Source organism: Heteronotia binoei, chromosome 5, assembly GCF_032191835.1.
Source record: "Heteronotia binoei isolate CCM8104 ecotype False Entrance Well chromosome 5, APGP_CSIRO_Hbin_v1, whole genome shotgun sequence".
In the NCBI taxonomy this organism is placed as follows: Eukaryota; Metazoa; Chordata; class Lepidosauria; order Squamata; family Gekkonidae; genus Heteronotia; species Heteronotia binoei.
This window is the reverse complement of record NC_083227.1, coordinates 139894422-139914584: the sequence shown is the minus strand read 5'-3', so window position 1 is coordinate 139914584 and position 20163 is coordinate 139894422. Positions and strand designations below refer to the sequence as shown.

The following is a 20163-nucleotide window of genomic DNA, read 5'->3' as shown; positions in this document are numbered from 1 at the left end:
TTCATTTGAGGGTGAAATTCTTCAGCATATAGTGATGGGGAAGAAGGCAGAAGTCTCCAATTGCTTTGGAATCTCAGATATTTATGCCTCAAAGATTATGCACACATCTTCCTTCAAGACACTCTTGATAGGTTTAGATGTAACACAAAACTATGGTTAAAGAGACCATCTGTTAATCTTGGCTTGTCTTGGCAAGTCCTGCCTTCAGTGTTGCCACTTTACCTGAGACCTAGCTACTATCCCCTGCCTCCTCCACGGCATCCAACTCATAAAAAAGTCTCAGTGTATCAGCATCTCACTTACAACTGGGCACTGGCAACACAAGGGAAGGAAGGCTGTGAAATAAATGTAAACAAGGATGCTTGTGTAAAAAGCTTTATTGTTGGAACACAGGCAGTCAAGATCATTAGTACTGCCTTTCCCCTGTTTTAGATACATTTAAAGAGACTGTGGTATTTCTGTGTATCTAAGAGGGCAGGAATGGAGAGAGGAGTCCAAGTTTGTCACCAGGTAGACTAGGAGCTGAAGGTGAGGAGAGGCTTGGAGCTAATGAGGGATGGCTGATGGCAAGAGCAGTTTTGTTTTTGATTAATTCTTGCCAGATGACTCTGCATGCTAGATGCATTGGAACATAAACAGAAAAAAAAATCAGAATTAATCCAACATACTGCTTTTGTATGTAATATGACACTAATCCCCATCTTTAATCTAACCCCCATCTTTTAAAAAGGTTTCAGAGGAGATCCAGGAAATTATAGGCCAGTCTAACAGCAATACTGGGTAAATTGGTGAAATCCGTTCTTAAAGGTAGAATTAGTAGGCACATCAATGAACAAAAGTTACTGAGGAAGAATCCGCATGGATTCTGTAAGGGAAGATCTTGTCTCACTAACCTTTTACAGTTCTTTAAGGGGGTGAACAAACATGTGGACAAAGGTAACCCAGTAGATGTTGTATACCTCAACTTCCAGAAAGCTTTTGATAAAGTTCCCCATCAAAGGCTCCTAAGTAAACTCAGCAGTCATGAAATAAAAGGACAAATTCTCTTGAGGATGAAAAACTGGTTAATTAACATGAAACAGAGAATGAGGATAAATGGGCAGTTTTCACAGTGGAAGGTGGTAAGCGGTGGCTTACCACTGGGCTTGGTACTAGGTCTAGTGCTTTTTTATTTGTTCATTACTGATTTGGAGTTAGGAGTAAGCAGTGAAATGACTAAGTTTGTGGATGATGCTAAGTTCTTCAGGGCAGTGAGAACCAGGGAGGACTTTGAGGCGCTAAAGGGAGATCTATCAAGACTGAACAAGTGGGCATGAACGCGGCAAATAAGATTCAATGTGAGCAAATGCAAAGTGATGCACATTGGAGCCAAAAATCCTGATTATAAATATATGTTGATGGGGTCCAAGTTGGCGGTAACTGACCAGGTGAGAGATCTTGGAGTCGTGGTAGATAACTCACTGAAGATGTTGACTCAGTATGTGACTGCAGTAAAAAAAAAAAAGGCAAATACTGTATTGGGGATTATTAGGAAGGAGACTGAAAACAAATCAGCCAGTATCATAATGCCTCTGTATAAATCTATGGTGTGGTCTCAGTGGGAATACTGTGTACAGTTCTGGTCACCACACCTCAAAAAAGATATTGAAAAATATGCAGAAAAGGGCAAGTAAAATGATAAAGGGGATGGAATACTTTCCCTATGAGGAAAGGATGACTGAGGGGTCAACATGATAGAACTTTTAAAACTATGCACAGGATACAGACGGTAGAGGAAGAAGTATTTTCTCACAATACAAGAACTTGTGAGCACTCAATGAAATTAATGAGCAGTAGGCTTAGAACATATAAAAGGAACTACATTTTTAAAAAAAAATCTTCACAGGCAATCAGAGGCCTTGCTGGGGAAAAGCCGTGAGTGGCCCCATCTACTTTCTAAAAATACTTGGCAGGAAAAAGTGTTGGCAGGTGCCACAGTGCCCACAGGTACAGTGTTGGGGGAAAATCTGCAATTTTCTGTGATGTCTCAATGCAGGTGCCTCAGAGAACTGTAGAATCCCAGGAGAATCTGAATTGTGGCTAGAAGCAAACTGGCAGCCAGCGTCATTCTTTTAACACTGGTGGAATATGTTCCCTACAATATACCTATCTATCTATACTAAATAATAATTTTGCACCTCCATTTTGCAATTATTTAACCTACATGTGATCAAAACATGGATAAGTGCAGGCAGATCTCACTGTTCAAGAAAGAGCTGTCATCGGTACACCAGCTGGTGGTTACAGGCATGCTGAGGCCAAGTCCAGAATTAAATATATGATGGAACATAAATATCTAATGATACTCGGCAGACATGGCTCTCGAGAACTTCTAAGCAATGAACCTGAGTCTTTACAAGGAGTGCAGACCCATCCTGAATAGGCTGATTCTTCATTTCCTGATTAGCAATAGTGATCACAGAGCCACCAGTCTTATCAGGGGGTGTGTTTCAGTTTGAGATTTATTTACTCCATTGCTGCCTCCAGATACTTGTTCAGAATACAATACAGAAAAGCTGTAATACAAACATTGCTCATGTTAAAACAACCCTTCTCATAATTACATAAAAAGAAGCACAAGGATTACAATCAAAGTACATTTGGCATTTTTGGCTAATAAAGGAACTTTGAGTTTGAAATGTATACCCTGTGCAATATATAAATAGATAATGCATGCAACTATTTAAAAGTTGGGCTGTCAATAACTCTATTCAATGAAACAAAAACTGTGATGAAACCTTTATTTTAAAAGTGCTTTTGATGTGCGGTTACACATAAAAGAGAGAGAACAGGCACACAAAAAGGGTTTAGAGATATAGGCAGATGGTAAAACCCCTTCCAGTCAAGTGTCTACACAGGAGATGTGACTATTTCCTGCTGTACATTACTACCATCTGATGTGTCCTATTATCACCCACCCTATATCTAATTTTGAACTTGGCCTGAGAATACAGATTTAAAAAATCAGCTCAATGGGACCAGCTAGGTAAAGGGGAGATGTTCCTTAAAACCTGGGAGAACATCCAGATTTGTAGAAAACCTTTAAACCTTTAAAGGGGTTTAAAGCCTCCCAAATTGAAAAACTGATGTAAATATAGCATTGTAATTCAAGCAAAAAAGCCAAATAAAATCCAGCAACATAGTATTGCATCCTCTCATCAGCTAACCATCTAGAGGGGGCTTAGAGAGGAAAGTGTCTGGCATGTTTTTTGAAGCAATCCCTTATCCCCCTCTTCACCTGGCTGCTGGCAGTGGGGGAGCTCTGGAGCAAAAGGCGTGTCTCGCACCCTATTCATCCCAAGATACTGATACAGAACCACTGGAACAAGGACTACTTCTCCAGCTTCCATGAAGCTTGAAGGAAGTTTCTCAGGACCTTATGAATGAGATGTCTCATGGATGGATGTCAAGCCCATGGATTATTATCCTTTCTTGCTGATCCATGTGGGAACAAATTATATCCAGCACAGCTTAGAGGTCCCGGTTTAGCCAGACCGTCGCGGGCACCCGGGAATGTCCCGGTTCTGGCCCCCTATTCCCGCCTCCCGGGCTGGCTATACCGGGACCATTAGAGGTCCCGGTTTAGCCAGCCCCGGAGGCGGTGGGCCGCGGACGCCGGCGGGGAAGGCAACGAGGGAGGGAGGGAGCGTCCCTGCGCGTGCGCAGGGACGCTCCCTCCCTCACTCGCCGCCTTCCCTGCCCGCGCGCGGGGCCCGGCGGCGGTGGCGGAGGCCTCTCTGCGGCCTCCGCTGGTCGCTGGAGGCCCTCCAGAGACTCTGGAGGGCCTCCAGCGACCAGCGCCGACCAGCGGAGGCCGCGGAGAGGCCGGCGCTGGTCCCTGGAGGCCCTCCAGAGACCAGCGGAGGCCCTCCCCGGCCTCCGCAGCCGCCGCCAGCCCCGCCAGCAGCACCAGCCGCCCGGAGGAGAGGCCGCCACCCGCCCTGGATGAAGGTAAGCAGGGAGGGAGGGGGCCGAAAGCGGGGGGGGCGGCTGGCGGGAGGGGGCGGCCGGCCTTCCTTCCTTCCTTCAGTGATGTCACTGAAGCAGCCTGTCGGTCACTTCCGGGTTCCTGTCCTGCATTAGTGACAGGCTGCTTCGGCGTGCCGCTGCGCCGGCCCCCTGGGTCCCACAACGATGGGACCGATGCCACAGGGACGGGCTCGAAACACTCTATAACCCCTCAAAAGAACAGCAGTCTAGCTCGCTTCCCCCGAGCCCTGCCGCCATAAGCCTCAAGGGGGCTCATTTTGCGGCATCTCCCGGCGGGAGGGTGGCACCCGCACGGGACACATATCAAATGAAAGAGGGGGCGCAGGGCTATCAGAAACAGCCGGCGGAGGGAGTCAGGAGACCACCCCACTGGGGGATCCACACCCTGAAAGTGATGAAGGTGGCGCAGATAGAGCCAACAGAGCAAACAGGACAAAATAAATAGGCTGCATTATGCAGCACAGTCTCACTGGAATCTGACTGGCTTCTCAGCATGGAACCCGTTCTCTCTAGTCTTCTCACTTTGAAAAAAGTAAAAAAAGAGTTTCATTTAACTTTACTTCCCCCTTTCCCTCTCTATAAATAATCTTGGTGCTTCCGGCGGTGATATTTGGGGGATTTTTGGGGACGTCACAGGAAGTGCTGTGAAGTCACTTCCTGTTTCCGGCAGTGGTATTTGGGGGAAATGATGTCATTTGGGGGAAATGATGTTACAGGAAGTGATGTCACTTCCTGCTTCCGGCAGGTGGCGCAGGGGAAATGATGTCACAGGAAGTGATGTCACTTCCTGTTTCCGGCAGGTGGCGTTGGGGGGGGATGATGATGATGTCACAGGAAGTGATGTCACTTCCTGTTTCCGGCAGAGGCACGACGTCACCGGAAGTGACGTCACTCCCTGTTTCCGGTGGCGCGCGCGCACCCCTACCTTCCCCCCCCAAAAGGTGTCCCTGGCTGACCTTCAGACATTATGGCCACCCTAAATTGGGGGATAGTACATAAACACCTAGTTTCTTTAAATGAAACTAAGTCCTCAGAACCAGATGAACTGCATCCAAGTTTTCTAAAAGAACTTGTGGACATAATTTCTGAGCCTCTCTCCATTAATTTTGAGAATTCTTGGAGAACAGCTGAGGTGCCAGAAGATTGGAAGCAGGGAAATGTCCCCATATACAGGAAGGGGGGAAAAGGCGGATCCAGGTGACTACTGACCCACCCCCTTGATGTCTATACCTGGAAAAGTTTTAGAATGTATAGTCAGTCAGTCCTGGAACATTTAGAAAGGGCAGCTGTGATCACTAAGAGAGCCAGCATGGGTTTCTCAAGAACGTCATGTCAGAAATCTTATCTTAAAAAAAAAAAAAGTTACTACCTTTCTGAATCAGGGGAATGCTGCAGACTTGATTTCCGTCAGGCTTTTTATAAGGTTTACATACTATTCTTGTTGACAAACTGTTAAAATGTGGTTTGAATCCTATTACTGTTAGATGGATCTGTAACTGGTTGACAGTTCACACCCAAAGAGTGCTTGTGAATGGTTCCTCATCCTCTTGGGGAGGAGTGACAAGTGGAGTGTCTCAAGAATCTGCCCTGGGAACTGTTTTGTTCAACATCTTTATAAATAATTTGGATGAAGGAACAGAGGGAATGCTTATTAAATTTGCAGATGATACTAAATTGGGATCACGAACTCAGTAGCAGAAAGAGGGGTCACAAACACTGGAGGTCACAAACACAGTAGAAGGAAGAGAGAGGATACAGGATGATCCTGACAGGCTGAAAAACTGGGCTAAAACAAATAAAATGAATTTTAATGGGATACATATAAAGTTCTGCATTTAGGTGGGAAAAATCCAATCCATAATTATAGGATAGGAGTGACTTGTCTTGGCAGTACGATGTGTGAAAAGAATCTAGAAGTCTTAATGGACCACACACTGAAATAAGTCAGCAGTGTGATGCCATAGCTAAAAAGGCAAATTCAGTTTTGGGCTGTATAAAAAGAAGTATAGTGTCCAGATCACACTTTACTCTACTCTGGTTAGAGTCACCAAGACTAGTGTGTTCTGTTTTGGGCACCACAATTTAAGAAGGATATAGACAAGCTGGAACATGTCCAAAGGAGGGCAATGAAGATGATGACGGATCTGGAAACCAAGCCCTATGAGGAAAGGCTGAAGGAGCTGGGTATGTTTTAGCCTGGAGAGGAGATGACTGAGAGGCGATATGATCACCATCTTCAAGTACTTGAAGGGCTGCCATATAGAGGATGGTGCAGAATTGTTTTCTGTTGCCCCAGAAGGTTGGACCAGAACCAATGGATTGAAATTAAATCAAAAGAATTTCCAGCTAAACAATAGGAAGAACTTCCTGACAGAGCAGTTCCTCAGTAGAATAGGCTTCCTCAGGATGTAGTGGGCTCTCCTTCTTTGGAGGTTTTTAAACAAAGGCTAGATGGCCATCTAACAGGAGAGTTTCCCATTCCCTAAAATAACTAAAAATACAGCAGTGCAGTTCCCCAGGATACAGTCTTCATTTCCTCATCCCCCAGCAGCTGGAAGTGAATACACACACACAAAGTGAATACACACACACAAAGCAGCCAAAATAAACAGTTTGCAAGTCCACATTTTTGTGGTCTCACTGGGGCAATTTATTCACAGGAGTTGTTGAATGTAACCATCTGCTGTATTCAACCAAGTTCTTCAGACTAATGCAGGGAAACCAAAGGTTCTACTTTACTCTTTACTCTCTCTTTTAGTGTGCAAATAACTTCTGAAAGGAATGTAAAACAAATGGATGGACTGTATTGGTTTTCCTTCCTTTCTCACAGCTTCACAGCTCACTGGGAATAGCCATATTGTTCTGCCAGCTCGCCCCACCCGCATTCAGCCTGGCTCCTACAGAGATTTAAAGGCACACACAGTTTCCAAAAAGGCTTCCTCCCACCAGCAAGCTGACTGGTGGCAGGGAGGAGCCTGTAAAACTGGGGGATCCCCTGCTGGGACCTGGGGACTGGCAAGCCTAAAACTCTGCTCAGTAAATATGGATGTCATAAATCCACAGCAGAAAAGCAGATTAAGGGAAAAAATTATCCTGTCAGGGCTGAAGAACATATGAGATGCTCTCAATTCCAGGGGCTAGCCAGAATTTTGCAGTCACTCCACTGGCTATTCATCAGCTACATGGATTTGATTCAAGGTACTGGTCATCGCATATAAAGACCTTCATGGCTTTGGATTGGCATATCTACAGGATTCCTTCTCCTTCTGTGCTTTACTATGACAATGTTGCTCACCTTAGCAACACCTTATGCAGGTATCAACCTGCAAATGGGAAAGATGAACAACTGCCTATCAGTGTTCCCTCTAAGCTGAGTTAGTGTGAGCTAACTCACAATTTTTTAGCCTCCGGCTCACACATTTTTGTCTCAGCTCAGGAAAAATGGCCCTAGAGCAAACTAATTTATGCAGGAGCTCACAACTTTAATGCCAGTAGCTCACGACCTTAATTCTAGTAGCTCACAAAGTAGAACTTTTGCTCACAAGACTCCACAATTTAGAGGGAACACTGCTGCCTATAAATGTGCATTCTCTGCAGTAGCCCCCACCTTGTGCAATGCACTGTCCAAGGAGATTGAAAAAGCTCTCAGTCTTCTGGTGTTCCACAAATGACATAAAACAGTTCTGGAGAGCATTTATATAAAGGTGATAAGGCTAAATTATAACAGAATGGCTCAAAAGATTTCAAGGAAATGAATGAGTCTGAATTGTGTTCCTGAGATTATGTCATATATTGCTGTATGTATTATCTTGTTCTCGATGCATTGTATTTCCGTTTACGTTATAGCACTACTTATTACTTGATTAACATGCTGAACACTTAATGCTTTGTTAAGATCGCTGCTTTATTTCAGATCACCGCAATCCCAGTTCTATTGCTCTGCTTATTAGATGCCTCGCTCTATCGATCACATTGATTTACACTGTTTAATCTGCCTTGAGTCTCAATGAGAAAGGAGGCCTATAAATAACATAAATTCCCTACTGGAAGTAAGTGGGTCCCAGACTTGTACTCATGAGAGTGATTTTATATGCACACATAAGTGGGGGTCCTGCAAGGGCATCACATTTTACCCTCCCACAGTAGTTCCTCTTTCCCTTCCCTGAAATCCTCTATTCCCACTTCCTTCTCTTCCCATCCATTAGCCAATTTTTTTTAAAAAAAATTTCCTCCCATCTTCAGCTTTCCCTCATTCCCTCTCCAGCAGCTCATCCCAGAAAAAACTCTGGCGGAACTCAGCAATGACAGTTGCTAGGCCAGGCCCAATGGAGCAATACTGGTCAGTCAGGCCCTGTTATACGATGGGGAACATGCAAGAACTTGCAGTGGTACCTCACTTTCCTCTGTATCCCCTCCACACATTATTTCCTTCTTCTTGACAGCCCCCATATACTCAGCTTTCCCTGCCCCCATCTCTCCTTCTCATCTACCCACCAACCTACCTTTTTTCTCCTCCCATCTTTACCTATGTATATTATTCATTCCATTGATAGAATCATAGAGTTGGACCTTCAGGGTCATCTAGTCCAACCCCCTGCACAATGCAGGAAACTCATAAATAACTCCCCCTAAATTCACAGGATCTTCATTGCTGTCGATGGCCACCTAGGAAGGAGAACCTCCAAGGAAGGAGAGCCCACTACCTTCTAAGGAAGCCTGTTCCACTGAGGAACCGCTCTAAACGTCAGGAAGTTCTTCCTGATGTTGAGCCAGAAACTCTTTTGATTTAATTTCAACCCAATTGGTTCTGGTCCTACCTTCTGCGGCCACAGAAAACAATTCCACGCCATCCTCTATATGACAGCCCTTCAAGTACTTGAAGATGGTGATCATATCACCTCTCAGCTGCCTCCTCTCCAGGCTAACATGCACAGCTCTTTCAACTTTTTTTCTTAAGCCTTGGTCTCCAGATCCCTCACCATCTTTGTCACCCTCCTCTGAACCTGCTCCAGCTTGTCTATATCCTTCTAAAAATGTGGTGCCCAAAACTGAACACAATACTCCAGGTGAGGTCTTACCAGAGCAGAGCAAAGTGATACCATCTGACCTTATAGCTGACCTTTCTCCTCAAAAGGGAACCAAAACAACTTACATCACTCTCCTCTCCTCTATTTTAGCCTCACAACAGAGGTAAATAAAGCTTACAGTGTGCGTCTGATCAAAGGTCACCCAGTGAACATCATGGCAGAATGAGGATCCGAACAGAGATCTCTCATTCTGTTTTGAAACTCTAAACACCACAGTGCACCTGCTTTCATGGGGTGGCTGCTGCTGAGCAGTAGTAAGCAGCCAGGCCCAGGTGAGCTGTAGGATTGCCAGGTCCCCTTGCTGTCACTGAAGGGGGATTTGGGGGGTATTGGGGGGGGGATGTTGAATGCAACTTTCCCGATGTGATGACATCATCCAAAAGTGGAATTCCACCTGATACTCTGGTTTTCTGGGCAAAACTCTATAGTTTTATTGTCTGCAAAACCATAGAGTTTGCCCCCAAAAATGGAGCACTGCCACATGACGTCCCTAGCATGATGACATCACCTGGAAGTGATGCCATTGTGTTGGGGATGTTGCACAGCAATATGTCTGTTTTAGGGTTGCTAAGTCCAATTCAAGAAATATCTGGGGACTTTGGGGGTGGAGCCAAGAGACTTTGAGGGTGGAGCCAGGAGACATTAGGGGTGGAGCCAAGATCAAGGCTGTGACAAGAATCATTGAACTCCAAAGGGAGTTCTGGCCATCACATTTAAAGGGACGGCACACCTTTTCAATTCCTTCCCTCCATAGGAAATAATGAAGGATAGGGGCACCTTCTTTTGGGGCTCATAGAATTGGACCCCCTGGTCCAATCTTTTTGAAACTTGGGGGTATTTTGGGGGGAGCCACTAGATGCTATACTGAAAATTTGGTGCCTCTACCCCAAATAACAGCCCCCCCCAGAGCCCCAGATACCCACAGATCAATTCTCCATGATTTTCTATGGGAATAAATCTCCATAGGGAATAATAGAGTTCCCAGCAGACATTTTCCTCCCCTCCCCCCTCTTTCTGATGACCCTGAAGCGGGGGGAGGGTCTCCAAACCAGGGGATCCCCTGCCCCCATCTGGGGATTGGCAACCCTAGTCTGTTTGGAGGTAGGATTTCCCCCTCTGGCGAGTTGGCCAGTCCCTAAAAGCAGGGGAATCCCCACTGGGACTTGGGGCTGGCAACCCTAGTGAGCCATGCAAATAATATGGTAGCAAATTGCCTGGTGGTTGCTGCCAGGCCTGGTCCCAAGGAGTTCTCTCTCATAGGCCAAAATAGCCTTGGAAAAGGTCCCTCCCCTATCTTTTACTGTCAGAAACCAACGTTGCAATGGCAACTTAGGTTATCTATTTCTTAAAGCTACAGGGACTCTTATCATTTTGAGGGTTTTTAACCCACCCCTTTTTAAATTTCCAGTTTTTCTGCAAACCTGGAGTTTCTCTCATGTTGTGGCTCCACAGAGGGAGGGAGGGCTTCTACCTCCCCCACAAACAGTTTCTTCATGCAAAAACTGCATTGAGGGGAAATATTTTACAATTTTGCCACTCCACCCAGAGCAGATACTCCACATGGAGCAGCAAAACAACTCCCACCACCCAGCCAGCAGAATTCACATGAGTAAACTGCTTGGGGAAAGGCAGGATTCTTTCCATCCTCAATGGTGCAGATAAAAGCCCATCAAGGCTCTACTTTTTTATTTTTAAAAGAAGCACTTTCCTGATGCTGCTGTGCAGCTGTAGAAAATATGGGCAAACCAGTTTGAGCAAGTGAACAAACGTAATATATAGCTGACCCCTAAGAGTGCAAGAAATTGTCACTTTGCTATTAGTGAATACTGGTTCTTCAACTTTTTCAGAGCCATACAGAAATACTTCTTGAATTGCAGCCTGAACAATATATTTTGTTATGAATTCAAATAACCATCCTTACAGCTCTTTTATATTGATTTTTGCCATGCATCAATGCCAAATTGCTTAATCTGCATCTAATTTGCCCCCCTGCATTGAAATTGCTAGGCATTAGTGAGGCTTTCTTTTTGGTTTGCTAAACTACAAAGCTGTGTTTGCACAGATAAGGTGTCTAGTAACTGCATAAGCAGAATTCAGCAGGCAGTTAGGACTGTAGACTTGTCTAATTGTGTTGCTTGCAACTGACTCAGGACTGAATATAGAAAATCAACTCAGGCAAGAGGTATTTTGCTCTCTAGTACTTTGATCAAGGTTACTGAAGTTCACTGAAGCCAGACTGAAGGCCTCATACAGTGAAAGGCTAAATAACATCTCTCAGTGTAAAAAATGTGTAAGAACTGGAAACAGGAAAAAAAGAAACTTGACTGCAATTCTTTGACCTTCATTTACTACTCATCTTCTCTGCAACTGTAACATGAAGAAAATTTCAGAGATTCCACATGCTGTTCCTGCCAAAAGAAGCATAGATGATGGAATCCACACTGAGCTGCCAAAGGCTATCAGATCCTGGCTACCATTAAGCCACATGTTGCATAAAATACTGCCACCAGTTGTCACAAGGAGACTGCACTGCTTGACAATGGCTTATAAATAAAGCATAATGTAGAAAGCTAATCACGACGCAGTGGTTACTTAAAAAAACTTATTTCAGAGTGTTTGTTTGCCTGCAAATGAAATTCATTCAGCTTCGATAAAGTGAAAATACATGTCGCAGAGACGTGGTAGAATTCACCTTACATATAACCTACTACCATGTAGCCAATTACCAGTTCTTAATGAGACTGCATACAAATGATTAGAATGTGATAAAAAGTTTTCTGTCCATGGAGATAATAAAGACGAGATGGGTTTTAGGGTATCGGAGAGGAGAGAGATCACAGGGACAGCTACAGAGCTCATTTTGCCAGGATCTCAGGCAAAGGGAGGTACAGCACTGGGAACTAGATAAACCAAGGTCAGACATGTACCGCCTTGTCTCCCTTCTGTGCCTCTTCCTAACCAAAGGGGCATTGGTCCTCTTGTCCAAGAACCAGTAAGCTGAAAGCCTTGCCGTAAAAGCCTGGATCAATAAATCAATATTTTCCCATCAATGTGAGCCAGGAGAAGACATTGTTGAAGGCAGAACACTGATCATTTCCTTCATAGTTACTGCCCATTAAAACAAATCTGCTTTGAAACAAAAAGAGAGCCACTTTACAACAACCAGATGATGCTTTTCTAATATACAGTAAATCTTCAGAACATTTTGATGTTTTAGCATCACACAGTTTGTGTCTCCAGCTGCACTGCAGCAGACTTCCCAAGTTTAAATTGAAAGGATTAAACTGTAGGCAGCCTCTGTCTTCCAATCGAAAATTACAGAAACAACTTTATCACATCAGTATGCAGGATTCTTAATTATGTACTACTATTTCTCATATTTAAAAATATGAAATTGCACAGCATGGGTTTGATAATGGACAAACATTTCTATTTTGCAGCTTAGACTGGTCATTACAAGGATCAAAAAGGGCCTTCATCTAGGAAAGTACTCATTTTAACCCAAATGACAGAAAAATAATCTTTTTTAGGTTCACATGGAAGTATGTTCTATTAACAGGGGCATTCGACATACTGATTTTTAAATAGAAATGATCCCTCCAATTTTATAACATACTTACAAACATTAATTTAACCAGGTCAGTGATTGGAAAATCATCTTGGATTAGTTTTTTTTAAAAATTTAAAGGTTAGGTACAAAAGGGAGAAAAGGGAAAGGGGAAATATAAATTCATAAATAATTTTCAAATATCAATAATTACATACAAGTAAAATCTACTATTTTGGTAAGGATTTCAAATATGAGAGCAGATAGCAAAACATCATTATCACAGTATTGTGAATTCTCTCTTTACAAGAACAAACATGAACTTTCTTAGTTGCGATATTCTATTAACAATAGAAAGATATGAATAATGTTATAGTTAGACAAATTTTACAGTTACACATTTTATTGTTAGACAAATTTTTGTACTGTTTAAGCCATCCTAAAAACCTAGATATTGTCTTAAATCATTTAACAATATTTATGTCTTATTCTTACTAAATATTTAAAAGCTAGTGGAATACTGAATACTAAAAAGAGTTAAGATTGTAATCAGTATCTTCCCCATCTTTGATATGTTGTTGTTCAGTTGCACAGTTGAGTCTGAGTCTTTGCAACTCCATGGACAAAGTCATGCCAGGCCCTCCTGTCTTCCACCATCCTCCGAAGTTTGCTCAAATTCATGTTAGTTACATCAGTAATGTTGTCCAGCCATCTCATCTTCTGCTGTCCCCTTTTTCTTTTGCCTTCTGTCTTTGCCAGCATCAGGGTCTTCTCCAGTGAGTGCTCCTTTCTCATTTGGTGGCCAAAGTATTTGAGCTTCAGCATCTGACCTTCCAGGAAACAGTCTGGGTTGATTTCCCTTACGACTGACTGATTGGATCTTCTTGCAGTCCAAGGGACTCTCAAGATTCTTCTCAAGCACCAACATCTCAAAAGCTGTTCTACTGCGCTCAGCCATCCTTATGGTCCAACTCTCACAGCCATACATTACTACTGGGAATGCCCTAACTTTGACTATACGGACTTTTGTTGGCAGGGTGATGTCTGTACTTTTTATTATATGGCCTAGGTTCGCCATAGTTGTCCTCTCAAGGAGCAAACATCTTTTAATTTCATGGCTACAGTTACCATATGTAGAGATCTTGGATCCCAGAAATGTGAAGTCTGTCACGATTTCCATGTATTCCCCTTCTATTTGCAATGGTGTGATGGGGCTGGATGCCATGATCTTAGTTTTTTTGATGTTGAGTTTCAAGCCTATTTTCACCCTCAACAAGAGGTTCTTTAGGTCCTCCTCACTTTCTGCCATTAGAGTGGTGTCATCTGCGTATCTGAGGTTGTTGATGTTTTTCCCAGCAATCTTAATTCTGGTTTGTGGTTGATCCAGGCCGGCATTCCACATGATGTACTCTGCATATAAATTAAATAAGCAGGGTGACAATATACATCCTTGTCAACCCCCCTTTCCTATTCTAAACCAATCAGTTGTTCCATATCCCGTTCTGACAGTTGCTTCTTGACCCTTATACAGGTTTTTCAGAAGACATGTGAGGTGGTCTGGTACTCCCATCTCTTTAAGAACTTGCTACAGTTCGTTGTGATCCACACAATCAAAGGCTTTAGCATAGTCAAGCAGAAATAGATGTTTTTCTGGTACTTCCGTGCTTTCTCCAAAATCCAGTGAATGTTGGCAATTTGATCTCAAGTTCCTCTACCTCTCCGAAACCCAGTTTGAACTTTTGGTAGTTCCCGATCTACATACTGCTGAAGCCTAGCTTGTAGGATCTTTAACATGACCTTGCTGGCATGTGAAATGAGTGTAATGGTGTGAAAGTTTGAACATTCCTTGGTATTACCCTTCATTGGGATTGGAATATAAACTGACTTTTTCCAATCCTGTGGCCACTGTTGCATTTTCCAAATTTGCTGACATAATGTGTGCATCACTTTAACAGCATCGTCTTTTAGGACTTACAAAGTCCTAAAAGACCTTTGATATAATATAGTACAAATGCTTTCAAGAATCAAGATATTTAACTATCCCATAATATATATAGTAATATCTGCTGAAATTCTTCCAGTGGTCTTCTGTTTATATAATTAGTTTGCCATTGTTGCATATTTTACTAGTTTTCCTTTCCAGATCTCTATTGTAGGACAGTCTTCTGTCTTGCATTTCATTACAAATATTTACTCTGGCAGCTGTCAGCGTATATCTAAACAAATCTTGTGAAGTTCTTTCTATGTTGTCTGGCAAGACTGCCAATGTCTCTTGTTTCACTAGGAATTTGGTTTTTAAAATATTTTGGATCTCTTCATGTATATGTTTCCAACATCTTCCAATATCTGGTAAAAGGTGCCTTCTGATACTTTGCATTTCCAGTAAGACCCTTTATAATTCGTGTCCATCTTTTCAATGTCTTTTGGGATAACGTACCATCTGTAGAAGTTTATACCAGTTTTCTCTTAGTGCTTGACTAGCAGTAAATCTAGGAGCCCTGTGATGTAGAGTGGTCAGCTGCAGTATTGCAGTCCAAGCTCTGCGCATGACCTGAGTTCGATCCTGGCAGAAGCTGGGTTTAGGTATCCAGCTCAAGGTTGACTCAGCCTTCCATCCTTCCAAGGTCAGTAAAATGAGTACCCAGCTTGCTGGGGGTAAAGTGCAGCTGACTGGGGAAGGCAATGGCAAACCACCCCGTAAAAAGTCTGCCATGAAAATGTCCTGATGTGAGGTCACCCCATAGGTCAGTAATGACGTGGTTCTTGCACAGGGGACTACCTTTACCTTTTAGCAGTAAATTTAATATTCTTAGTCCATAGGTTTTCCCAGCATTGAAATTATATTTCCTCACCAACATTTTGCATCCATTTAATCATGCAGGGTTTAACCTGTTCTTCTTTGGTGTCATATTGAAGCAATAACTTGTAAATTCATCCTAATAAATGGTCTTTAGATTGTGGAACAATCTTTTCAAAGTCAGTTAGTTCTTTAGTAACACCTCTCTTGATGCAAATATCATTTTAAGTCAAGAAGAAATCTGAAAAAATGTCCACCATTTTATTTCCTTTCCTTCTTCTTTGATCTCTTGCCACATCTTGAGAGTTTATCGTATCGCAATAAGTTATAAAATAATTATTTCTTCTTGTATGGTTATCATAGTAAGAATCGATGGGTGACATTATTGGTGGGAATGTGGGGCTGATTCTTTTTGGAGCATTTCCCAAACAATCTATCTGTAATTATATGTCTTTTGTCTTCGGTTATGCTTTTTGATATAGATTTTTTGATCCACGGGTAGCTATGTAATCCATTATTTGAAAACTCTGATTTTATCAGTCTTTCATAGGGATTTCTGAACCAATCTCATACCCAAAGTAGTCCAGCAGCTTGTTAATACAATTTGATATTATATAATATCATCAATAGCTGTTGTCAGCGGGATGTTCCTCAGATGCACTTAATACTGCATTATGGTTGTTGACAGTTTCAGCATTTTTGAACATTCATACTAGTCAGGCATCATTGTCTTTGCACAACAAAATGTGACCCACACTTGCATGGCCTTACAAATGTTTCCGAAACGTTGCCATTCAGGCTGTTTGAGCCCAATGAGAAAGGAGATGAGAATGTTTCCATGGCAACAGTACATCTCAACCTAACTCATTTTCAAACCCACTCCTTCTTCCAAGGAGCTCTGTGCAGAATATAGTCTTATTCACTTCTGTATTTTACTCTCACAACAACCCTATGAACTAGGTTAGTCTAGAAATGAGTAATGAGTGAATTTCTTTACTGATCTGAATCCAAATTTCCCTACTTCTAGTTCAACATCTATATGTCTACTATCTAGCGACATGTGGTCCCCACCTGAGGATACCAAAATCTGTGGATTGGGATCACACTGATGCTAAAGAGATTTTTCTGAAAATTTGGGGGACTGCACAGGATTGCAGAAAAATTTGAGAAGTAAAAAAAAAAACATTGGGATTTTTACTCTCCCCCCCCCAAGAAATTTTTTTTAAGCATTTGCACATGCCTAGACAACACATGTACCACTTTTCCCATACACTGTCGATGATAAGCTGTGGTGGCCCGTGGGATGGCATCAGTGATGGAAGAGAGAAGACACAGTGAGAATGTGTAAAAGCCAGGAGGCGCATCTGACCCACTTCTCATCATTAGCAATGTGTTGGCATTGATGGGGAGGATGGGAACTGTGGTAGTCTTGGTAATGGTAGCACAGATGGGTGGAGAAAAGCTGCAGTGGGCCTAGTGGCAAGGCTAGGAGGTGAGCTTAACCTGGTTGCATTAGTGGTGATGGGAGGGGGGGTGCCTAGGAGCTGCAGTGGTGATGGAGGAGAAAGGAGCTGTGCCAGTCCTTGTGTCAAGGTCAGGAGGCAAGCCTGGCCCAGCTGCACTGGTGGTGATGGTGGGGTGACCAGGCAGTGTCACTGTTCCTGATGGTGGGTGCCAGCAGTGACAGTGGGCCCAGCAGCCACGCTGCTCTCAGAAGCATTGCTACTGTATGTGTGTGGGGGGAGGGGAGTGATGTTAAGCCTTGCAAAGTTGATGGTGGTGGGGAGAAGCTGCAGCAGTTCCACTAGTGCTGCCATTGGTGAGGGTCAGAAAGCTAAAGTAGAGAAGAGATCCTGCTGTGAGATTTGTGGGTCCCCACTTGTCTTATATCTAATAGCTGTGTGGTCTCACTTGTGGATACTTTTGCACAGATCAAGGCCAAACTGACACAAATCAGATAGTTCTGCAAACTTGCAGGACCTCCCAGATTTGCAAAAGAAAAATCTCTGAAAACCTTTTTAAAAATCCCAATAATATCCCCAATAAAGAGTGTTGTCTGTGCATGCACAGATAAATGCATGTACTTTCTGTGTCATATGTCGTGAGATGGAGGCATTGGGTTTGGTGACTACAAGCAGAGTCCAAGAGCCACTCTGGGTCCAGCTGTGTCCAGGACTTGTGCTGGGCTTGGAAATATCTGCAGAGGCTTGGAGTTGCACTGGACCCAGCAATGGTGCGGTGGCAGCAGGGATCTACACTTGGGCTTAGTGGACAAGTTGGGAGGAGTAAGGGATTCCCCCTGCATTACTAGGTATTCAAATTGGCCGAGTGGGGTGTTAAATGCCATCTTCCACTCATCTTCTTTAATCTGCACTTGGAAATGTGCATCTCTTAGATCTAGTTTCGTAAATAATTTCCCCTGGGACATAGTGTTCAGTAAGTCTTTTATGAGGGGGATGGGGTACACATTTGACACTGAAATGGCATTGATCCCCCTAAAATCTGTGCAAAGTTGCAGCCCTCCGTCCTTCTTTTTCCAGAACAGTACGGGTGCTGCGTAGGGGACCGTGGTCGGGCGTATGAACCCCCTTTCTAAGTTTTTGTCCAGGAATTTGCGCAGTCCCACCTTCTCTGCCCATCCCATTGTGTAAATTTTGGCTTTAGGCATGGACTGCCCTGGAATTAGTTCTATGGTACAGTCGGTGTCTCTATGAGGGGGTAATTCATTAGCCTCCTCCTCACTAAACACCACTTTGAGGTCTCGATACTCTTTTGGTATGGATTTTACTTCTTCTATAGATAGGCATAGCTTTTCATTGACAGATGGGGGCTTGGGACCCCAGCCGCTCTTCCATTTATGATTAATGCACAAGTCTATGATCTGATCCCCCCATCCTCCTAGTACCAAGTCGAAGGATGAAGAAGGGGCGATTACAAAAATTTCTATGTCCCAGTGGTCTTCTATTCTTACTGGTACTAGTTGGGTCTGTACATGGCTCTCCCTTCATTATTGTCCCTTTCATCCGCTCAAATTGGATGGGGTGGTGCAAAGGGCTCTTGGCTAAGCCTAATACTGCCACCATTTGGGGGGTGATTATGTCTCTAGTATACCCTGAATCCAACAGGGCCCTCACATGCATGAAGCATTTGAGGTTAGGGTTCATTAGAGTCAGAGGAATGAAAAATAAAGTCCCCATGATTCTCACCCATAGTGGCGTTGATAGTTCTGCGACCTGCTGCCTGGTGACGATCAATGCAGGTCGTTCTTATTTCCTGATGGCTCTTCTTCCCAGGATTCTTCTCCCAATTCCACCACCTTTATGATGTCTTCCTTTTGGGGAGCTGCCACTGCTGCTTGACCTCGAGGTGTTTCCTTCTGGCATCCTGCTGCTTTTTTTGGTTTGGGTGCACTGGTCTTTGGGGTAAGGGGGAGGCCTCGAAGTCTCCCGGTGCAGTTGGTAGCGAGGTGATTCTTGTCCCCACACCAGAAGCAATTTTGTGGTCCTGGGGCTTTCACTTGGGTGCCCCCTGGACCTGGTTTCTTTCCTTCTTGTTTTGCCCCAGACCGAGACTCATGTCCCGCCTTTCCCCCTTACTGCTGCTGGTGTTGGAGGGCAATGTGGTGCATGTGGGTTTCCACTTCCCTAGCCAGCTGAATCCACCCCACCAGGGAGGTTGGTTGGACTTGGTTCAGGGTCCAGTCTAGGACGGTAGCATTCAGCCCTCTCTGGAATTGTTCCATCTTCATCTGCTCGCTCCACCCATGGACTTTCGCGGCATTCGCGTATTTCCTCACCGTTCGGGAGGTTGCCTCGGGATGGCTCCAGTGCCTCGGTCTTCCGGTCCTGGTGATTCCGGCATGCTTGGAACTTGTCCGTTGTCAGGGGCTTTTTCCGCCATGGCGTTAAAATGTCTCTAAATTCGGTTAAGTCTGAGAGTGTGAGTCTTTTCAGAACGTCAAGCTCCGATATTCCAAATAATGAGATCCTTTGTTTATTTCAAATAGATGCATTCATTAGAACTCAAGGGATGCTTGTTATTTATTAGCACTCAAGGGATGATAGATACAGTCATTAAAAAGACTAAAAAGGTACCAGATACACATTCACTATATAGGATGGCATAGACCATTACCAAATGGCAGCAATATTCGAATCTAAAGGATATAGGGTTACCATACCAAAACGACTCTAAACTACAAAGCATTCTACTAAGGCTCTGGTAAGAGATAAGAATTCCTGAGAAAGGAGAGGGTGACACCTTCACATTCTCCAATAGACAAAACAGGAAGGTCTTGGGTAATAAACAGCAGTATGCCAGATACTAGACCAGCTAAATCGTAAATAGCAGAAGGCATTAGGCAGTAAATAAAGATGAGAGGGAAGGGGCTTGACACTTTCCTATGTAGAGGCTGCTGGGTTGCCAACTCCAGGTCACCTCCCCGTGCGGTATGTGGGGGAATTAATGCCTTCACTTGGGTGGGTGGGAAGACAGCAAGGCACTCCAGAAACATTGCTTGATCACAGTTCAGTCAGAGTCTTTCGCCTCCCACTGGCTGACTCCCCTGCCCCCACCTACTCAGGCCCAAGAATGTTGAACAAACTGCCAAAACAGTTTTACCTCAGAAAGAGACACATCTCCCACTCTCTTCTGTGTCCTTTCTGTCAACAGTCCTCAGAAAGAACTGCTGCTGTACTGCAGCC

General features: G+C 43.8%; 1 protein-coding gene across 1 annotated transcript in view; it reads right to left on the bottom strand.

Moving 5' to 3' along the window:
- LOC132572912 (organic cation/carnitine transporter 2-like) overlaps positions 1-20163 on the bottom strand; it is a 75860-nt gene that overhangs the window by 25929 nt on the left and 29768 nt on the right. The gene's annotated exons all lie outside the window — the stretch shown is intronic.